Source organism: Lithobates pipiens, unplaced genomic scaffold (genome assembly GCF_037356315.1).
Source record: "Lithobates pipiens isolate NorthernLeopardFrog02 unplaced genomic scaffold, aLitPip1_a1.2 Scaffold_8, whole genome shotgun sequence".
NCBI lineage: Eukaryota > Metazoa > Chordata > Amphibia > Anura > Ranidae > Lithobates > Lithobates pipiens.
Genome location: NW_027507903.1, coordinates 78,137,396 through 78,150,638, shown reverse-complemented (window position 1 = coordinate 78,150,638; position 13,243 = coordinate 78,137,396). Strand labels below are relative to the sequence as shown.

The window sequence follows — 13,243 nt, the reverse complement described above, 5'->3', positions numbered from 1 at the left end:
TTACTTTATTTTTATTTATTTATTATTTATTATCATTAAGCTACAATTATTACAAGACAGCCTAGGCTACATTTTAAATCCATGATTATCAGGGGAAACCAGTAACACAAGTTTTTGCCTATAGTTCTACTTTAACCATTAAAGATACAACAATATCCACAGCATTCTTTTAAAATAAAAATTCATGAAACAGGGCAGCACAGTGGTGTAGTGGTTAGCAATCTCACCTAGCAGTAAGAAGGGTCACTGGTTCGAATCCCAAACACAACACTACCTGCCTGGAGTTTGAATGTTCTCCCTGTGCCTGCTTGGATTTCCTCCCACAATCCAAAGACATGCAGGTAGGTTAATTGGCTTCTGTCCAAAATTGGCCCTAGTATATGAATATGGACCTTGGATTGTGGGCTCCTTGTAGGTAGGGACTGATGTGAGTGTCCAATGTACAGGAATAGGGACAATTGTAGACACTCACTCAGGTTGAACTGGATGGACTGGTGTCTTTATTCAACCTTACAAGCTATGAAACTATGAAATAAAAAAAAAAACATCCAGATAAAAACAGTAAATGTGTACTGTTCATAGCTGTGCTAGATGATTGAAAATGAGTCAATTTCATGAATAGTAATGAACCTGGGTTTGTTTCAAGGCAGGTTCAGCAATCTTTATGGAAGTTCAGGTGTCAGATCTGAACCCCAAAGAAGTTGTAATTGGAGCCAAGTGTTGAAAATAAATTCTGGACATTTTTTTAGGCTAATTGATAAGAGATTGTCACCTTGGGTGACAGGTACCAAAGCAAAAATAATTACATTGCATACATTTTGGCTGGGAGCAGTGATTTTAATAATGCTTAAAGTGAAATGTTAAAAATTCAAGAACTCCTAATTAACAGTTTAAAAATGTCAGCCATAGAAAATGCTGTGTACAATGCTGGCAATTGACAGCTTCAGGTTTATCTAGCTAAGGGTCTGGTATAGATAAAATGTCATGGAGGTTCCCCCCATAATTAATATCCAGCCCTTCAGGTCTTTTCGAAATGTAAGGGGGACCACACAGAAAAAATAAAGAAAGAAATACAACGGCATGGGATCTCTCTCAAATTTAATAGCAGACACTTTGGGTCTTGTATAGGTTTTAAGGTGGAACTCCATGCAAAAATCAAGAATATATGAATGGGGTCCCCCCAAAAGTCCACACCAGATACCTTATCTGGAGCATGCAGCCAGGCAGCTCAGTAAAGGGGATGAACATGCACCTCTCCTGAACCATACTAGGTCAACCCTCAACTGGGGGAGTGCACAGGGAGGTCCTCCTTAGCAGAACACAGTTCACATGTTAATTAGGACAAGTTCATTTTCCCTACAACCATGGTCTAGTGGTTGTGGGGGTTTATGTTAAAGATTTCTTTACCAAAAAGGGGACACCCAGATATTGTCCCCCCTCCCATATGAATGAGTAAGGGGTACTTAGTGACCCTACTCATTCCCCTAAAAAAAAAAAAACACACAAACAAGCCACATGATGTGTAGTAAATCCACCATCAATTGGCATCATCCAGTGATGCAGATCCACATCAAGCATGATGCCCACCAACCCACCAAGAAAAGAGACTGCTGACACGATCCAATCCTGATGACTGCTCGCCCACAAATGACAGCTCTGGCAGATGAGAGCTAAGTAAAAATATAGGAACAGAGTTGCCCAGATGATGTACTCAAACTCTTTATGAACCCATTATTTGGACACTGAGTTTGCAGGGATCTTTCACCATTAAATGAATATGGCCAGGTGATGTCACTGGTTGCCAACTTCTTCCTTAACAACCTTGACCGCAGAAGAAAGAAGCTTTCATTTATAGTAGCGGAAGAAGAACCTATACTATACATTATGTTCTGCCCCTGCCAAATGGGCTGAACGTCCAGTGTTCAGACATACACCCATCAAGCAAGGTTATGCCTTAACTGGCCCTTCTTTATATTCCTCAGGCAAGTATACTTGTGACTGGGATCCCAGGAGTTCCAATCAGTGGTGACTGCTCATTCTGTATAACTGAATGACATGAATTTCAAATGCTAAATTAATCCAGCAACAATTCATATTGTTCATGTGTCATGAGTGGCAATTAGTGATGGGTAAATGTGCTTGGGTTTGATAAGCAGGGCCATTTAGAGAATTCCCTCCTGCTCTTATATGGATTTTTAAAGAGACCCCAAACAAAAATGTTTTGGCATGAAGTCCCCCAAAAATCCATACCAGACCTTTGCTTGACTATGCAGCATGGCTGTCCAGCAATGAGTGGGGTAGCGAGCATGTGTCACCCCTTCTGAACCATACCAGGCCACATGTCCTCAATGTGCACAGGATGCCTGGTTGTAGAGGGGCATCCTGGCCAAAGTACCTTGTCTCCATGTTAAGGACAAGGGTGACAAGGGGCCCGCCCCCATAGTCTTGGTTGTTAAGATCTGCAGAAGGACTTCTAAGGCCGCGTACACACGCGGGGACTGTTCGCCCAACTTTGTCCGCTGAACAGTGTTTCGGCGGACAGTCCGCCCGTGTGTGGGCTTTCAGCGGACAGTTTCAGCGAACAGTCTGCTGAACAAAGTTTTTCGGAAATTCCGAAAAACTGTCCGCTGAAACTTGGTTTCAGCGAACAGTCCCCTCGTGTGTAGGCTTGTTCGTCAAACTAAGTTCCGCGCATGCTCAGAAAGGATTTACACGCCGAAAGTTGTAATGCAGTGTATAGGACGTCGTATTTTCCGTCCCGTCGTACGTGCCGTTCACGTCATCGCGCACGGTTTCAGCAAACTGTTCGTTCGTCGTGTGTGGGCAAGTCCGTCCATGCTAATTTTGAGCGGACTGTTTGCTGAAACTGTTTGACGGACAAAGTTGAGCGAACAGTCCCCGCGTGTGTACGCGGCCTAAGATATGTAGATATAATTTTATCTAGATCCACTTGCACTAATTACATTATTTTACATTGGGTCCAACCCCTTGGTAAATTTATTCCAGGATATATACAGTTACTTTCTTATAGTAAAAAGAAAACTTGTTTGCATTATTTGCACTTAGCGATCCCCTTTTGCATTCTGAAAAGAAACGTTGAGGTTAATCCTCTGGAGCAACATAAATCCTCCCGATGCCGATCATTTGAGCTGTTTTTTATTCTGTGGGTGCAAGCTCTGGAGATTGTATACATGCATCTATGGTAACTCCGCTAATACATCACTTTCTAGACTGCAGTCAAATGATTTTGATAGGAATGTATGGTTTAGAGCACTATTGTTATGTTCCCATGGAAACTGAAAAATTGTGTCGAATACATACGGGTCTGGCGATCACATTGCCTAGATGTATGTAAAAGTATCTTGGGTAAGTGATTATTACTAGACTTTATTAGTGTGGTGGCAGTGTCAAGCTCCCGCCTTGTGAAGAAGTCTCACTGCAAGATGATATGCATAAAGAGGTGGAATCTATGACTTTAATGAAGCCATAATGCTAATGCAGGCCATACACTGTCAAATTTCGAACTAATTTTCTTTTCAAAATCAGAAAGTTTGTTATTTTGCGATCCGGTGATGCCACCATTGATTTTTGAAATTCGGCCGACCAAGCCTTCAATTTCACCTCATGTTGCTACAGAAAATAATTTTCTCTCCATAAATTTTATTTTCTTATTACATTTCTTGCACGATTCTCCCATCATTGATTAGAAAATCATTAATTTTTCAAAAAAATTCCAACATGTCTGATTCCTCAAATTAGATTTCTGCACGGAAATCGGCTGTTGCTGCAGCCCACTAATGGTGCGAAATTCCTTTCGAAAATTCTTAAATACGATTTTCGAAGGAAAATTCTTTCGAAATTCCAACCATGTATGACCGGCATAATGGGTGCCTAGGATCCATGCTTTGTGCAGTTGTGCCATCTGTTAGGTTCACATATATTGGACTGCCTAAACATGTGCTTTTACTATTTGCTTGTGAATGTTTTTAATCATTATTTTTGACTAAAGAGAGCACTGTGGGAGTTTTTTTTTTCTCTTTCATATGGATGCATATGTGGTGATGAATATTATGCAGAAGATTGTTTGTGCTAGAAGACCTAAAAACAATTCTTGATCTGGATGACTGAGCAGTTTTTGCACTTTCCCTTGCCAGTCAGAAGAATAATAATTGTGGCTACTATATGTAATATACTGTATGTATATATATAACAGTGCAGCCACTAGCTCTCCCCCATTTCTGTTAACATTGACAGAACATGTAGTGGTTGCTTTTCAGTAGGAGAACATGTTTTCCTGAACCTCTCCAAAGACTTGTGCCAGGATTATCATTTTGCAGCCAGACAAGTTGGCAAGAGACATACTTTTTGTCAACAGAAAATTTCCATTCCATTAATACCCAGGGACAGATTTCCTGAGTGTGTATGCTACTGACTATGCCTGGAGGATGAGGAAGTGTCACCATACAGATTTTTGTGTCATATGGGGAAGCCCGGTATCACCAGCCGACTTTTTAAAAGCAAACAGTATTTGTTTTGCTCAAACAGCAAAACCAAGTTGCTTTTCTTCAGTATAAAACAAACAAAACAGCCCATACACACCTTGAGCGAAACAAAGATTTGGCTCACCGCCACTAGAGACCGATCCAACAACAGGGTTTACAGTTCCCACTATATATATATATATATATATATATATATATATATATATATATATTGTAAGGGATCTTCCCGGGGTAGGGTGTGTTTGGACACAGTTCACAGCAGACTTGGGATTTGATAAAGCAGATCTTGGCGTTTATTCGTGGTACAAACAGTCCAGCAAACAAAATATACAGCAACACCGTGCTTTCTAAGTACAACAAAAATAAAAGTCCTAGCCCGGCTGGGCGCTTACTAACAGGTTCTGCTCACCTATCTGACACTTACAAACACAGCGTCTTTCGCCTGGATATCGCAGGGTGAATTTTAGCTCCAGCAGTGGCTGTGCTTGCAGCTTCCTTCAACACACAGATTGTTCATTCCCTGGCTGAGAAGCAATCACCTGCAGACCCTACAGAGCCTTTAGCTTCCCAGGCTAATTAGGATCCAAGCTCACCTGATCCCAAACCCAGAACTGGATCGGGGGATGTGGAATGACAGGTCCCTCTACCAAACCTACCTGCCATTCCATATAAACCCAGGCCCGGCAAAATTAAATAACAACTCAGCAGCATATCGCTGCTGAGAAACTGATCCATCCTGGATTTACCATCTCACACTGTGTAGCAACCTAGGTGAGATGTACACCCCCTCGATCACTTCTCCAGTGACATGTCTACATATCCCCCCCCTCTTTTTCAGACCGGAGGGCTGAGCCTTTTGTCCCCACAGACAACTTACCCTTGACAATGCGTCAGCATTTGCCTGTAATTTCCCTGGCCTGTGTTCCACAGTGAAAATAAAGTTTTGTAGGGAGAGAAACCATCTAGTCACTCTTGCATTTCTCTCCTTGTTTAACTTCATCCATGTTAGGGGGGCATGGTCTGTCACCAACTTGAATTTCCTGCCTAGCAAGTAATACTTTAAAGATTCTAGGGCCCACTTCACTGCCAAACATTCTCGCTCCACAATGGCATAATTTTTCTCGGCCGGGGTTAGTTTTCTACTCAAGTACGTCACCGGATGCTCCTCACCATTCACTACTTGTGAGAGTACTGCACCTAAGCCTGTGCTAGAGGCATCTGTCTGGACCAGAAATTCTCGCCTGAAATCGGGGGTGACTAACACAGGTGGTTGGCACAAGGCAGACTTAAGGCTTTGGAAAGCCTCCTCGGCCTCTGGGGTCCACGTGACCATTGCTGTCTTTCCGCCCTTTGTCAAGTCAGTTAGCGGAGCAGCAACTGAGGCAAAGTTCGGCACAAATCTACGGTAATAACCCGTAATACCCAGGAAAGCTCTAACCTGTTTCCTTGTCAGGGGTCTAGGCCAATTCTGTATTGCCTCAATTTTATTTAGCTGTGGCCTAACCAATCCTCTTCCAACAATGTAGCCCAGATATTTGGCCTCTTCTAGGGCTAGAGCACACTTCTCGGCATTTATGGTCAACCCTGCATCACTTATGGCATCCAACACGGCCTGTACCTTACAGAGGTGACTTTCCCAATCAGGGCTAAAAATGACCACATCATCGAGGTAGGCGGCTGAGTAATCACGATGTGGTCGCAGAATCAAGTCCATCAACCTCTGGAAAGTTGCAGGCGCTCCATGTAACCCGAACGGCATCACTACATACTGGAATAGCCCATCAGGGGTGGAGAAAGCAGTTTTCTCTTTAGCCTCGTCAGAAAGTGGAATCTGCCAATAGCCCTTTGTGAGATCGAGGGTGGTTATGTACCTGGCGTTACCCAACTTCTCAATCAACTCATCTACCCTGGGCATAGGATACGCATCGAACTTGGAGATCTCATTCAACTTTCTGAAATCGTTACAGAACCTCCAAGTTCCATTGGGCTTTGGGATTAGCACAATTGGGCTGGACCATTCACTCTGTGACACCTCAATTACCCCCAGAGCAAGCATACGTTTTACCTCGGCAGATACGGCTTCCCTACGTGCCTCGGGTATCCTATAGGGCTTAAGGTTTACTCTGCTTCTAGGCTCAGTTTCAATGTGATGATGGATGAGGTGTGTACGCCCTGGGAGGTCAGAGAACTTGTTTTTGTTTTTCTGTAAAAATTCCTGAGCCTCCTGTTTCTGTGACACTGATAGAGTATCACCTACCTTGACTGGAGGGATTGGTGGTGACAAATTATTAACAGTATTTGTCGCCACCAAGGATTCCCTGTCTTTCCAGGGCTTGATCAAGTTTATGTGATAAACTTGGAAAGGCTTCCTTCTACCTGGTTGGTGCACCTTGTAGTTCACCTCACTGACCTTTTCAACAATTTCATAGGGACCTTGCCACTTCGCCAAGAATTTACTCTCAACAGTGGGGACTAGTATAAGGACCCTATCGCCTGGGTTGAATGTCCTGATTCTTGCGGACCGGTTGTAAATTCTACTTTGGGCCTCTTGAGCCCTCTGGAGGTGTTCCCTTACCAGGGGCATTACAGTGGCTATACGGTCCTGCATTTGTGCTACATGCTCAATAACACTCTTGTATGGGGTGGACTCATTCTCCCATGTCTCTTTTGCAATGTCTAGTAGACCCCTAGGGTGATGACCATAGACCAACTCGAATGGTGAGAACCCTGTGGACGCTTGGGGCACCTCTCTAATAGCAAACATGAGGTAGGGTAATAAATGATCCCAGTCACGACCATCTTTTGCCACCACTTTCTTCAACATATGTTTCAAAGTTTTATTAAATCTCTCCACCAATCCGTCCGTCTGGGGGTGGTACACAGAGGTACGGATGTGTGAGATTTTAAATAGTTTGCATAATTCCTTCATTACTTTCGACATAAATGGCGTACCTTGGTCAGTTAGGATTTCTTTGGGGATCCCAGTCCTAGAGAACATATAAAACAACTCACGTGCAATTGTTTTAGATGCAGTGTTTCTTAAGGGTACAGCCTCAGGATAGCGGGTCACATAATCCAGGACTACCAAAATATACTGGTGTCCTCTAGCTGACTTTACAATGGGACCCACTAAATCCATGGCAATACGCTCAAAAGGCACCTCTATAATAGGGAGCGAAACCAACGGACTGCGAAAATGTGACACTGGGGCACTAACCTGACATGTGGGGCACGACTCACAGTATTTTTTAATGTCATCATATATGGCCGGCCAAAAAAACCTCTGGAGAACCCTCTCTCGCGTTTTGTCAGTCCCCAAGTGTCCCCCAAGAACATGGTTATGTGCCATGTCAAGCACCTGACGCCGGTACGGCTTAGGTACCAGAAGCTGTTCCACAATCTCATCTTTAACCTTATTGACTCTATAGAAAAGATCATTAGTCACCGAAAAATGTGGAAATCTTTTTTCAGCATCTGGTTCCTGAGGTACCCCGTTCATAACAGCAACCTGCTCTCTCGCATTTTTGAGAGTGGGGTCCTGTAATTGTGCAGTCCCAAAATTATCGCTAGACACCTCTAAGTCTAGTATATTTTGCTCAGTGGGAGGAGCCTCCTCCTCCCCAGCCAGGACCTGCAAAGGAAAACAATCATTTTCATCCTGTACACTTTTATCATTCACAGTGGACAAGGCAACCACCTTAGAGGTATCCTCACTCCTTTTGGGGATTTTTCTTTTTTCCCAGAGAGCCCAGAATAAAGGAAAATCGCGCCCCAATATTACATTATGCATGAGGTTTTTAACCACACCCACTTCATATTGTACTGTGCCTTGTTCAGTCCCGACTTTAGCCAGCACTATAGGGTACACTTTTGTATCACCATGTATACACACAACGCTCATATGCTTTTTAGACTCTAAGTCCCCAGTCACCAGGCTAGCATGCACCAAGGTTACAAGGCTTCCTGAGTCCATTAACGCTTTAACAGGAAAGTCATTGATTGTGATGTTACAGATTTGCGGTTCAGTCTCTAGTCCAGGAACTGCAGCACAAGATGGTTCCGCAAATAGCGACTGACGCCGGCTAGCGTCACATTCCATGGGTTCAGAGGTAAGAGGGCAATGGGCCGACACGTGTCCCGCCTCATGGCATCTCCAACACTGGATAGGGCCTGGTCTCTTTGGCAAGGAGTCCTTTTCAGAGCCCCTTAGCCACCCGGGACCATCACCAGTCTTTTGTCCCTGAGACACCACTTGAGCCCTTTTCCCCCCCATCAGCACCCCTCCACACTCCCCCAATAGATGGAAGTATCTTACCAGCTGACGGCACAGATCTGGCGCTCCGGGGAGGTGAAGATGCTGCAGGCACATCACGGAGGTAGTCCTCAGTCGCCTGGAACCTTTCCACAAGGTTGACAAGTTCGTTTGCATTCTTAGGATCACCTTGTCCCACCCAGCGTTGCAGGTCAGTAGGAAGCGCTCGGAGGTAGCGATCCATCACGACCTTCTCTAGGATTTGTGCAGGAGTAGAAGTGTCTGGCTCCAACCACTTTCTTGCCAAATGGATTAGGTCATACATCTGGGACCTCGCTGATTTGTCCAGACTGTAGCTCCAGTTGCGTACCCTCCGGGCACGGACTGCAGTAGTAACTCCTAGTCGGGCAAGTATCTCCTCTTTTAGCCGAGTATAGTCCTTAACCTCTTGCTCACTGAGGTCATAGTAGGCCTTTTGGGGTTCACCTGTTAAATAGGGCGCAATTACTTCTGCCCACTCAGCGGCTGGTAACTTCTCTCGCTCAGCCACGCGCTCAAATACTGTTAGATAGGCCTCAACATCGTCCTCAGCAGTCATCTTTTGCAGCGCTTTCTGCACAGTCCTTCTCCCAGAAAAAATCTCTGGAGCGGCTCCCATCACCACAGGCGCCTCTCGATTTGCTATCAGGTGCTCAATAAGTTGTTGTTGTGCAGCCATGGACTGTTCATGTCGTCTATTGGCCTCTATCTGAGCCTGCTGTTGTGCAGCGATCATCTGCTGTTGTTCAGCCATGGACTGTTCATGTCGTCTATTGGCCTCTGTCTGAGCCTGCTGTTGTTGCAAACTCACTTGCATAAACTGCTTCAGCATCTCCTCCATGTTGCTGGACTGTTTTTGGAGTGTAGTTGCAGCTTTTACCCAGGACATCAGCAGCTGTAGCCAAGTCTGTCCACACTGTTGCCCCTAGCAACCGCGTTGCCCGCTACCTCCACCAATTGTAAGGGATCTTCCCGGGGTAGGGTGTGTTTGGACACAGTTCACAGCAGACTTGGGATTTGATAAAGCAGATCTTGGCGTTTATTCGTGGTACAAACAGTCCAGCAAACAAAATATACAGCAACACCGTGCTTTCTAAGTACAACAAAAATAAAAGTCCTAGCCCGGCTGGGCGCTTACTAACAGGTTCTGCTCACCTATCTGACACTTACAAACACAGCGTCTTTCGCCTGGATATCGCAGGGTGAATTTTAGCTCCAGCAGTGGCTGTGCTTGCAGCTTCCTTCAACACACAGATTGTTCATTCCCTGGCTGAGAAGCAATCACCTGCAGACCCTACAGAGCCTTTAGCTTCCCAGGCTAATTAGGATCCAAGCTCACCTGATCCCAAACCCAGAACTGGATCGGGGGATGTGGAATGACAGGTCCCTCTACCAAACCTACCTGCCATTCCATATAAACCCAGGCCCGGCAAAATTAAATAACAACTCAGCAGCATATCGCTGCTGAGAAACTGATCCATCCTGGATTTACCATCTCACACTGTGTAGCAACCTAGGTGAGATGTACACCCCCTCGATCACTTCTCCAGTGACATGTCTACAATATATATATATATATATAAAATATATATGTGTATGTGTACCAAAAGACACACACACAGTGCAGTGATAATTCAATGCTATGTTTTAGCAAGGTTTTAAATAAAAGTTTTATAACAGAGAGCACTATGTTGGCCGTATTTTGGATTACATGATATATGAGTCCTTTGAAGTGGAGGAACATCTGAATGATGTATTATGAATTTTTTATGAATTTGAATTTTATTGCATGTATACATAGCACTAAGTATAGCAGTGTGTATGTGCATCTTTTGGCACACATACACAGACATATATATATATATTGATTTTTTATTCTTTTTTTTTTAAGTGTATAGTGGCTGCAACTTTGCACTTGATTAACTGATTAGGGTGGCACCCATTGTTTCACACATTTGTATATCTTGATTTATTCAAGTTCCCACCAGCTCTCACAGTCCCAAAAAGGTCAAACAGCCAAGCAGAGTCTAAGCAAATGGTAGCTCCCAATACAATATGTCCAGCTTTACAAAACACCTCACAGACTCTTACTGTCTGCTTTCTGCTCTGTTCAGCCTTATCTCACAGGTGCCTCTCTTTTTGTCTCCCTTAAAGGGACCCCAACCCAAACAATGCAGACGCATATTTAACCTCAAGCACAAAAGTACCAATACTGGTTTATTTAATATAACTCATAACTGTAACTTTGGTTTAAAACAGCATTAAGCTGAAAAGAAAACATTTATTATATTGCAGCTTACCAATTCTTAGGAGTGGTGGCTGCATTCATTTTTATTTTTAGACTTTCTTTCCCTTGTTTTTACCTGGTGATTCAGTCGATAAGTTTGTTGTTTTTCAACAGAACAAGCTGTCCTGCAGATGCAGCAGTCAGAGTTGAGACAAACCATTTACTTTGGACAGGAGCTTAAATTGATCAGCTTTTATTTTTTTATGTAAAACCTTTATCCCAAAAAGGAGAAAAAAAAGTCTTGTTGCTGTAACTGCTGAAAAATGTGTTAGCTGGCATTCAGCCCTAATTTGTTTAGCATAATTAAATTTGCTTGTACATCTAACTCTCCCCTTCTTCCAGACTGACAATGCTGCTATCCAAAGATGTCTATGTACTTCTCCATCCAGAGTGGGGGCACCCTAATACAGGAGGTGTGTTACTGGCCAGATCACCAAGTGAAAACAGAGAGGAAAAAAAAGCCCCCCAAAAAATGCAGCCATCACATCTAATAATTGATAAGCTGAAATATTTAATGTTTTCAGGTTTGGGTTAATACCACTTTGACATAAAAGACAAAAGTAAGATTTGTATCTCTTAATTCCGAGCAGAATTTTCAGGATTTTAAATTTCACGAAAATAAATAAATTAATAAATAATATATATATATATATATATATATATATATATATATATATATATATATATATATATATATATATATATATATATAGATAGATATATATAGATAGATAGATAGATAGATAGATAGATAGATAGATAGATAGATAGATAGATAGATATAGATATATATGTATATATACTATATAACTATTAGCAAACACATTTCTTTGGCTGATCTCTCAGTTTAGCATAGCTTTTTAAAAATTGCAGTTGGGTGCAGTAATACCCTACATACAACCAATCAGAAATCAGATTTTTCGGGGTTTGAAGTGGTATTGACATGAAAAAGCAGCAGTTTAACAGCATAATCCATACTGCTTACTCAGCTTTGTAAAGCAAATGAAATGTGTTATCTACTGGTGCCAAGGGCCTGTCCCTTTATATTGCACCTTAGTGATTTCGATTAAACAATGAAAATGCTAACAACCTAGACTTGCTGGTCTCTCATCTCAATTCCTGACTGAAATTTCATTTATGTGGGTCTGAAGTCTTACAAAACCGATTAACAAGTAACGGAAATACTATCTACATACAAAAAGAAGTAAAGGGGTGAACAGTGTGCGGCTTCACTACTTTTGTATGCAGGTGGTGCAAGGAAGTGATGGAACCAAGAGGTTGCCAGTACCAGAGGGCCAGAGGGAGAGAGGGACAGGACCTTAAAGCAGTATCAGGGCTATTTACGTGACTTCAAACAGGGAGCTATCTCTATATCCCTGGTGCTAAACAAGCAGCCTATTGGTTCTCTGTGTTTGGCCGCTGACACCAATACTGGGGGTTAATATTGCAACGATTGACACCAGTGCTGGGGGTTTTGAATGCAGTCACTGATGCTAATGATGAAGCCTCTTTAATTCCATGCCTCTCTTCAGTGTGCATTGCAAAAAAATGCAGGAGTAAAATTAGTGAGCGTTGAGGTGCATTACAGTCTGTTCATTTAAATTGGTTGCCTAGCTTCATGCAATGCACTTCTCAACACATAAGCCCTTGTACACACGGTCGGACATTCCGACAACAAAATCCGTCGGATTTTGTCTGACGGATTTTGTCCGAAACTTGTGTTGCATACACACAGTCGGACAAAGTTGTAGGAAAATCCGATCATTTAGAACGTGGTGACGTTATTTCGTTACGACGGGACTACATTCAGGCTAGCAGCCAATAGCTTTGGTCTAGGAATTTGATCTGAGCATTCGTGGCACTTTGTCCGATCGGAATTCTCTACAAACGATCGGACAAAGTCCGATCGGATCATGTTGTCGGAAAATTTTATAGCCCAGCTCTAAAATTTTGTCGGTCAGATATTCCGACGGAAACAGTCCGATGGAGCCCACACACAGTCGGATTATCCGACAACACGGTCCGATCGGACATTTTCCGTCGGAATGTCTGACCGTGTGTACAAGGGCATAAAAGTGCACTGCTATTATGTGACCCAGTGGAAGTGATGGGGCTACATTTGAGGCCCTCTATGATTTACAAATGTACCACCAGTGCTCTGTG

The 13,243-nt window shown here is 43.1% G+C and overlaps 1 protein-coding gene across 1 annotated transcript in view; it reads right to left on the bottom strand.

Moving 5' to 3' along the window:
• The window catches only part of UNC13C (unc-13 homolog C), an 857,791-nt gene that overhangs the window by 424,497 nt on the left and 420,051 nt on the right, over positions 1–13,243 (bottom strand). The window lies entirely within an intron of this gene.